The following is a 10,636-nucleotide window of genomic DNA, read 5'->3' on the forward strand; positions in this document are numbered from 1 at the left end:
GAAGGGAGATTAGTTGCATGAGACATAACTGGTGAAGTAGAATTTTATGACTTTTGACTAAAATATTACTGATTTTCTTCTATGCTTTGTTTTCCAGATGTAAGGAATTTTGTCATCTCTTGAGCTGTTGATAGGTTCATGTACCTACTATTTGAACAGAATCCTAACCTGTTTCCTGGCTTTAAGTCTTAAGCAAATTTCTCTTGATATATTTTTATTTTGGTTTATTATAGCTAAAACTGATTTTCTAGAAATTAAATATATATATATATATATATATATTTAAAATATCTATTTAAGGACTGCAGTAAGCTACATAGACTCAGCTGGGTGCTACTTCATAGTATATTCATTCTACTCACGGAATTTCATGCCTAATGTCTCAGACATGTGTTCACAGATGTGTATCTATCAGCTGAACTTGCTATCAAAAGTATTTAGATTAAATAAGATATTTTGTGAACCAATAAAACATGGGGGAAAAAAGGAATGGAAAGCAACTGTAGATACCAGGGACAATGTGGGAGGAAGGTGGGAAATAGCAGAGGGTGAGAAATAGGGAATAAAAAAAAAAAAAAGAAGAAGAAAGAAAGAAGAAATGGAAAATTATTTGTTGACGATAACTTGTTTGCTTAAGCCAACATACAGTCTATTCTGGATGGGAAATAGCATTTTGTATGCTATGCTATTCAGCAACTGAATGTAGAAAGAATAAATAATTTAAGAAAAAAGAAAATACCCTTTGAGAGGTGGAATTGTTTGTGGGCTAAACTGAGTAACTGCCAAATTGCTTCAAGGTACTATGTACACAGTCTCAGAGAGATTGTCCAACATAATACTGCAATCAAATCTCAGAAGACAGTTGAGTTTATACTATATAAAATATGTAAAGTATTATAAAATGTATACTATACATGTAAAACATACTTAGAGATTAATGACAGTAGATTTGAATAATTTTTTTAAACTTAAAAAACAAAGTAATAAAGCTAAATATTTTTAAATGTTAAAATTAAAAAAAAAGAATTATAAATACCATACAACATTTTGTAAATTGCTATCTTACAGGTGAAGACTTTCTCAAATACTGTATCTTGTGCTCATTTCATTGACTCTCAGTAAGAAACAAAAGTATTGTTAATTTCCTTAAAAGAAACCTAACAATGCTAGAAAAAAATTTATATTCCCATATGCATTCTCAGAATAGAGGCACAAATGCATGGATTTTAGATCAGTGCCGATTCACTAATGTTTTCTCTTTGCCATTCCCAGGAATTCATATTGTTTCTCTTCAGTCATACAAATGAACTGGTATCTAATCTTCTATGATGACTGCAATAATACATACCCCCAGGAGAAGGATGTCTTTGTTTTCTGGATCTTGGAGTTGAACAACATATGGTCTGATGGATTTTTAGCTCCAAGTATCTATTTTTAGACATGACAGTTCTTTACCCTTATCCTTTAATAAAAGTAAAAGTATTTGTTGAGCTGATACTTGCTTTCACAATAGCACTTAAGCTAGAAAGCAAGTGGCTTTGTCAGTTTAGAAAGTTTGGTGAGATGAATAATTTAGTCTGTAGGAGTAATATGTCTAGGGAAGAAATTTAAGTAGGGGTTTAGATAATGTAGGCAATTAATTAAATGATCTTAGGATACCTGATGCACAATGGCTAATTTAAATATGCACTAAAAATACATGCAGATCACAACGCATAATTGTGATATTCTTAAAGGCAATACAAAACACACATTTCATTGCATAATAGAGAAAATTTTAATTGCTTTATATGCTTTAAAACATTTAAATTTTTTGTCTTTTATTAATGTTCACAGAAGATAGAACTGCCTGATCAAAATAGAGAACAGAATCAAGCTTAGGTTTATATTTAAAGTTAGAAGAGGAAAATGGACATATTTTGCAGCACTTATCTCTAACCAGACAAATATTTTACTTTTGAAAGCACTTTCATGAGAATAGTTCTAGTTCTAGGGATCGCTTCTTTACATTGTCATAGTAATTAAATAGCTTCCGAAAGTGCTGTGTCATGAATCTCCCCCTGATACTGGGGAAATCATATAAAAGATTCTGTTGGGGGTAAAATAATAACTCCCTCCTGCTTACTGATGGCTGGGAAATCACCAATCTTATCCACAGAAACATGTGTCATTACAATCTGTCTTCATAGTCACTCCTCCTTTGGCAGACCTTGGAGATTGTCTCCTCTGATAATGGAAAAATGGATTTCTTAGTGAAGGGAGCACTTACAATAGTGTTCAGTGTATTCATACAGTCCTCAATTTACCCATACTTTAGATTCCTAAACTCTGGTACTCAGAGTAGAATTTCCAATTAAAACAATGTTATAGATGGTATTTATGTTCTGAGAATAAGCCACAAAATAAAGCGTTGTAAAAATATTTTTTAAAAAAATAGTAAAAACAGGGACCAGCAGATGGTACAATGGTTATGTTGCTGGACTCCCACCTAGTCGTCTGTGGTTTGAGTCCTAGACCAGGTGGCTTAAATTCATACCTGGCGCAAATGCATGCCCAAGATCTCAAGAGGAAAATGGAGGAGAAGGGACTGCAGCATGGCCATCCTCCCTAGGGGGTGATTTCTCACTTTTTGTCTCTCTGTCTTTCCAGCAAGTACACGCCCTATAACAAAACTCTCTTTAAAAAAATAGTAAAATCACAAAACTGTCACAAAAAAGCTTCCAGGCATAAAACAATAAACTGATTAAAAATAACAGTTATAGGGGCCGGCAAGTGGCGTTGTGGTCAAGGGTGCTGGACTTCCATATGGTCAAATGTGGTTCGAGTCCCGGATTTGGTGGCTTGCTTTCTCATTCCCCGCCCCCCCCTCACTCTGTCCTTCTAGATGAATAAATAAATAAACATATAAAACAAAGTTAAATAAAATAATTCTTTAAAAAAAGCAGCTGTGTTGCTGTGTTATATTTAATGTTGATTTCTGAATAAAAAGAGTATCTAGACTTTTAGGAGAAATTTGAAGAGTATCTATTAGCATTTTCATGGACTCTAGAAGTTGTTTTTTATTTTCATATCAAACTTCCACTTTAAAAAATATAGCTCCCCTTTTTCTTTGGTTCAAATATACCACTAATAGTAATCTTGTGCTTAGGCACAACTGTGGTCAAAGTGGTGGGGGCTGTAAACATGTATCAAAGGAAAAGAGAAGATTCTTGAATTGACACAAGTTACAAGAGGAAGAAGAAAAGAAATGGAATTAAAGATGAGGCACCTTTTATAAATAATAGAATTATTTAGGTATCTCTAATAGAGATTCGTGTAGTGAATAAAGAGAATTATCTGGCAGCTTGGCATAAGGCATGGCTGAAGGGATGGTAGGTCAGATAACTTTTTACCCATGCCAGTCACTAAGTGACATTGTTTACTTAGGACAGCTTTGTTAAAATGATTTAGGCAGAGGATGGGGCACAGAAAAAAGAGGGAGGGAATTAAACACCTGCTGTTTTGCCTGACCAGCAACTGTTTCACCTTCTATTACCCCTCATGTTCCTTTGGGGTAGGGGGTTAATAACAATGAACAACAACAGCCTATAATTACTAGAACTGGGAGTCCAGGCCACAGAGGGAGTAAGCCCTGAGAATTGAGTCTCTGAGTTGGTGCTAGCCCAAGTATCTGAGTTCTCCCTCCCTGACTGGGCACAGAACTGGCCCCAGAGTCCAGCAGATTAAAACTAGGCAAGTTTCAAAGGTACAGTAGATATCAGTTCTCAGAATATATTAGAATAATTTGTGAAAATTAAAAATGAAAACAAAAACCAGACCAGCTTCTGGGCCTTGTGTCAAATCAATGAAATCAGAATCCCCAGGGGATAGAAGAGTAGGGCTTCAGTATGTTTAAAGAGCTCCCTAGGTGATACTAATATGCAGCTACGGTTGAGAACCACAGGATTTAAGCTACACAGAGGTGAAAAAGTCAAGCATCCACGTCATAGGTAAAAATGCAGAGGGAAGCTCTATAGACAGTCCCATAGCAAGGGACACCATGTCAGGCTGATGTCAAAATGGGATCAAGAGGACATTAGTTATTTAGCAAATAGTGGAGTTAGGAGGGCTGGGAGACAGGCCAGAGGTTTCCTGTTCTTTGTTATTTTGCTTTGGGAAGGTCCTATATTCTCTCCTCAGTGATTATCTGACACATACCACTTGTCTCTCCTCCCCAGGGCCTAAGAAGGGCAATCATTTAGAATTTATCAGAATTTACTTTCTTGGCACTGATTTGAGTGCTTGATAGAAGAATAAATAAGCCATCTTCTTGTGACAATAAATCTAGGAACAAGAAGCACAAACCCCACCCTCAATAGAGTCTCAGAATTTTACGCCCAGTGATAACCTGGTTTAAACCTTTCCTTTTAGACTACAAATATCTCCACTGGACATGTCAAAGGCAGGGAGGATTATTTATGCTTCATTATTTCTATGATGCCCATATGATAGATGCATAAACAGTAAATGACCATAAAGAATGAATTATCAGTGAGGAATCTGAGTTCCAGAGTCAATAAATTAATGAGTTCATTCATTCAATACAGAAAGCTTTAGATATCCATGAGAATGGCACACATTAGTAAGAAACACAAAGGAACTTCAACAAGCTCATTTAGAAATGTAACTACAGTACTAGATTATTTTATAAAGAATTTTAAAATTTTATTTATTTTTATTATTATTTTCAATTTGCAGAGTGATAGAGAGGGAATGTGAAAAGCAAGCCACCAAGTCCAGGACTCTAACAGTGGTTGGCCATGTGGGAGTACGGTGCCTTAGTCACCATGCCACCTGCTGCCCAGTACTAGATTTTGCTGCAAAATAATCTTGAAATCCATGCATAATTTCTCATAGTATGCATTTTCTATGAACTTTCATAAGACCTCTTATATAAGAGGCTAGAGTATTTCTTTTTCTTTCTTTTTTTTTTTAAGAGAGACATTTTTGCTATAGGGTGTGTGTGTTCACCAGAGAGACAGAGAAAGACACAGAGAGAGAAAGTAAGAAATCACTCCCTAGGGGGGATGGCCATGCAGTAACCCCTTCTCCACTCTCCTCCTTGGATTTTGGACATGCAAGCACACATGCCCAGCATGAGTTTTGAGTCGTCAGACCTAGGGCTCAAATGAGAGTCCAGAAACATAACCATTATGCCATCTGCTGGTCCCAAGGCTAGAGTATTTCTGACACTCTTAGAAATATAACTAAATTCAATCCAACTAACAGTTCAATGCACTTACAGTTGGCTCTCAGTATGTGTGATTCCACATCTATGGATTTGACCAACTCAGATTGAAAATGTTCAGGAAAAATAAACAAACAAAAAATGCAACACTATAACAATAAAAATAATACAAATGAAAACTATAGATCAAGAATTATTTACACAGTGTTTAATTAGGTATATAAGTAGCCTAGAGATGATTTTAAGTATACAGGAGGATTTGTATAGGTTATATGCAAATAGTATGCCATTTCATAAAAGGGATTTGAGCATTGCAGCTTTTGGTATCCTCAGGGGATCCTGAAACCAATTTCCTGCAGATTCCAAGACATGATTGTGCTAAAAAAGACACTGTATTAGATGATATACTGCTTAGTAGAGTTTAGTAATTTATTATGGGCCCAGGCTCTGAATTCAGATAGCCTGGGTTCAAACTGGTTCCTATTTTTTTTTTTTGGAGAGATTTTCACTGTACGGCACGTGTGCTCGCCAGACAGACAGACAGAGACAGAGAGACAGAAAGCGAGAAATCACCCCCCATGGGGGATGGTCACGCCGCAATCCCTTCTCCTCCATTCTCCTCTCGGGATCTTGGGCACGCACGCACACACGCCCGGTGTGAGTTTTTTTTTTAAGCCACCGGGTCTGGGACACGAACCGCGGTCGACTATGTGGGAGTCCAGCGACATAGCCATTACACTAACTGCTGGTTCCCAAACTGGTTCCTATTTCTATCTGTGTGATATGAAGCTATTAATATTTAGCCCCTTTGTACTTGCCTTCTCTTAAAGTTTCTTCTTTTCAAGAAAAATAGTACCTTACACATAATATTCAATAAATGCTATTTATTACTACTAATAATTTAATAGTATCTACTATTTTGAACTCCCCATTACCATCTAACAATGGTGGGAACTACTACCTAGATAAAACTTTATTTTGCTGGTTCTCATGCTGGATTTGGGGGTTTTCGTGTGGCGATGAGGGTACAGTATAGCTGATCAGGAACAAAATAATGGGGAGAGGAGTCTGAAGTCCTGAGAACTACATAGAAGGAAGAGAAAGCAAGCCAACGAGTCTTTAAGGGGGATCTGAATGTTGGTTTTCCATGTAGTAAGGTATGTAACTCCTTAACAAACCAGCAGAGAAATCAACATTGCTCACTCACATTTTCAGGAGATGTGGTTTACTTCGGCAACATTCAAAATGAATATGGGTTCATAATTAGTTGGCAAAGCCAAAAAATGGGAGGATGATTAGTTACTGGATCCACAAAGATTAAAATGACTCACACCATGTCCTTAAAAAATTAGTGTCTAAACAGCAGAGGAGATAGATATATATGGACCAAATTCATTTTGACATAATGTTGAATTAATTCAATGTTATGATTATTGAACCAAGTGCTACAGAAAAACAAAAATGAGAAAGATTTTGATTCATAGTGAAGTGGGGAAGATGTGGTTTTAAGAAGGCTTTAGGGAGAGATGATATTGCCCTCCCTGGGTTAAGTGGTTAACAAATACCCATGCAGAGCAGAGAGCAAAGGACCAAGGGCAAGGACATGCCGTGATGTGCTTGGGAAACTGACACTACCTGGTATCAGTAAACAATGCTGACTACTAACTCCTGTCTCTAGATCTCATGTTGTGCAAACCATCATTGACTGGGCATTCTGTCACATGCAGCTGAACACAATATTGAAGTTTTAAGGATCAACATCAGAGATACTGGTAGCCATATCCTGATCTTACGGAGAGGCTAAGAAAATGAGGCCTATGTACAGAGAAACGCAAGATGAGCTGCAGGGAGAGTTGTGGACTTTTTAATTCCTGGGTTTTCATGCCTGAGGAACTCTCTCTCTTCTATATAATAATAGAAAAAAAATAAGCTGCCACCCTTCCCTTTTTTCTTAAACTATTGTATTTCTGTCACCCGTGACTAAAAAAATCCTGTGTAAAACAGTTGCTAACTTGGGAACCAGCAGTTAGCGTAATGGCTATGTCACTGGACTCCCACATAGTCGACTGCGGTCACGCTGGGCGCATGTGCATGATGCCCAAGATCCCGAGAGGAGAATGGAGGAGAAAGGATTACGGCGTGACCATCCCCCCTGGGGGGTAATTTCTTGCTTTCTGTCTCTATGTCTCTGTCTGGCGAGCGCACACGCCCTATAGCGAAAAACCTCTAAAAAAACAAACAAACAAACAAACAAAAACCAGTCACCAACTAGCAACACTGTTTGTTAAATTCTCATTTTTTTTTTTACCATTTTTTTTTGCTATGATTTCCTTATCTATGAATAAAAGGGTTGGACAAAATAATCAATATTCCTCAAGTTCAGTTTCCATTTTATACACTTCTATACAAACTGTAGGGTTTGCACTAAAATATGCTCAACTGAATCCTTGACTTCATGTTTTAAGTATAAATAATCTATAAAGGAAAATCCCCCAACACCAGGCTGAAACCTACTTTCCTTTTTTTCATATCAAGCTTTAAGTTAGATTGTCACTACAGAACCTTGAGTAATATCTAAGTAGAAGGCAGGCATTCAAAAATGATAAGATTACATTGTAATTTAGTATGATAAAGATGGCATTTCAAAGCAATGGGCAAAGAAAATATTATTCATTAAATGATGTTAGGACTGACTAGTCATTTGGGGGGAAAGAACGGAATTTATATAACACATTTTATTCCAAAGTAAAAATCAAGATGATTCAAAGTTTTAAAGAAAAAATAGTAATGAAAGTACTGGAAGAATATATGGGTGACTCTTTTTTGTATAGACCAGGGTTTAAAAGCACAGTTTCCAGAAGCAACAGCCTGCATTTAAATCCTGGTTCCACAAATATATTAGCTTTATGACCTTAACAAAGTCACTTAATGCATTTAAACTCAGGGTTTTTTTTATCTGTAAAATACGATATTTACCTTGAAATAAAGAAAATAATTATATGTATAGGCATTTTTTTGGAAGGACATAAACCAAAAGAATTAACTAAAATGTAAATAGTGGTTATTTGTAGGTGATCGAATTATGGGTATGTTTTTGGACGCTTTTACCCCTTTATTTGTATTTTCTAAAGTGAATTAAATTGTTTCTTCCTCAGTGTCAGCACAGCATTGTGATTATAATCATAGACCTTGGTCTCTTCTTAGGATGCAATGACAGCTCTATTACTTAACTATCTGTGTGAGCTTGAACAAGTCACTTCCTCAGTTTCTTCATCTGTAAAGTGGAAATAATATTATCTCCATTATAGCACTAAAAGAGTTAATATAAGTGAAGTGATTAGGACAGTGCCTGGCAGATAGTGTTATGTGAGTGTTTTCAATTACTATTAATGTTTTCTCTTCTACATCTTTTCTCTTAAAATTCCTATTTTTTGGATGCTTTTAATAGTCAACAACATGAGTTACAGCTGTGTGTGAGTAGCTCATTATATTTTAATGCAGACAACAGCAGATGATAGCCAGAGGTCATGCAGCTCTTGAGCTAAGAATTTATTTTTACATTTTTAAAGAGTTTAGGAAGAAAGAAAGAGCAACAGAGAAAATTTATGTAGCCTGTAAAGCCTGAAATTTTTATCATCTGGCCATTTGTAGACAAAGCTTGCGGACCCTTGGCTTAATATATTTCTGCTTTCAAGTACATATGCAAGGCTTAATATATTTAATCTTTCAAGTAAATATGCAATTTTCACCATAGTATAAATATCAAAACATAAATATTTAAACGTAGAACTCAAGGTATACCATGACTAGAAAGTGAGATAACTTTGGAGAAAAAAAATTGGGGGAAAATAAAATTTCTTTTATCTTCTAAATATTTGCTCCCTTGTCTGGTGAGATACATTTTTCTACCAATAGGACTCAGAATCACTTCATACTAATTGTTTGAAGGCATAAGACTGTAAGGTCAAACAATCCAAAAGATACTTAAACATGAGACTGAATGGACTCTCAAAGGACGATTTTGTTTCTCTTGGCTAACTCTGTCCTGCTGATGTTGGCAATCCAACTAATTTCCACAGAAATCCAGGATCATATCAGGTATGGAATTATCAAATTTGCCCAGCTAAGTATCCAGGTCTTTGCCATATACCCTTGTGATAATGAGTATGGGAGTAGGAAAGCTGACTCAGAAAAAGCTGCCAAAAGCAGAATCTGCCAAAAGCAGTTAGCATAATGGCTGTCGCTGAACTCCCATGTAGTCGACCGCAGTATGAGTCCTGGACCCGGTGGCTTAAACTCATGCCGGGCGCATGTGCATACGTGCCCAAGATCCCAAGAAAAGAATGGAGGAGAAGGGACTGAGGCATGGCCATCCCCCCTGGGGGGTGATTTCTCGCTTTCTGTCTCTCTCTGTCTTTCTGATGAGTACGAGCCTTAAGCAAAAACCTCTCCAAAAAAAGAAAGAAAGAAAGAAAGAAAGAAAGAAAGAAAGAAAGAAAGAAAGAAAGAAAGAAAGAAATCTAAGGTTGTTGAAAAGCAATTGTTTGAAAAGGGAGGGAAGTTAAGTTAGCTTTTTTTGCTTGTTTGCAAATAGAGTATTAAATTACCCAAGACTCTGAATGACTTCACTGCTTCATCAGCCTTGGGCAACATACAGACGGTTTCTTTACTTTCATATGCAAACAAAACACAAGACAAAAAGAATAGGAGAAGGGAGTTTTCAGTAAGGACCTGTTGTTCTTCTGAGGGCCCTCAAGTTAGACTCCTCCTGAGGAAGCTGATGAGTCTGTCTGTGAAGTCGTTGTGGGAGTGGTGGATGCATTTGTCTATGGGACCCATGAGTCTGTGGGTGTTGTTATATCAACTGAGAAGAAGTGAGGAGAAGGGAAGGACACTTCCTTTTTAACTTTAACTGGGCCTTCTGAGATTCAAAAATGAGTGGTCAACTGAGGGTTTATGGTTTGCCAGAGCCTATTTACATGAAGAAGGAGGGACACTGGAGGCAGAGTACTCATGCAAACACATTTGGCCCAGTTTTTTTTTTTTAAATGCTTTATTATAAGAGGGCAAAAGTATTGATATTTCTGTGTCTTATACAGTGCAAGTTCTATATTTGGACTAGACTTTTGACCCAGCTCCTGAATGTCTACATCCGAGTGTGTGTGTAGGGGGGAGGGCTCTAGAATCTGTGCTTTTCCTCTGCAACAGACCATTGGATAAAACAAACCAAAAGGGTGGAGGAATACCCTGATTGCACTAATACATACTTGGTAGCTTTTCTTTTCCCAAGTAAGGTCATTCAAATATCACCATCATTTTAGAAAAGAAAGAGATGTATAAAAGATACATAACAATACAAATTTGAAATAAAAATTTAATTAATTTAGCCTTCACAACCCCCCCCCCCCA

This window comes from Tupaia chinensis, unplaced genomic scaffold (genome assembly GCF_000334495.1).
Source record: "Tupaia chinensis unplaced genomic scaffold, TupChi_1.0 Scaffold000460_1, whole genome shotgun sequence".
NCBI lineage: Eukaryota > Metazoa > Chordata > Mammalia > Scandentia > Tupaiidae > Tupaia > Tupaia belangeri.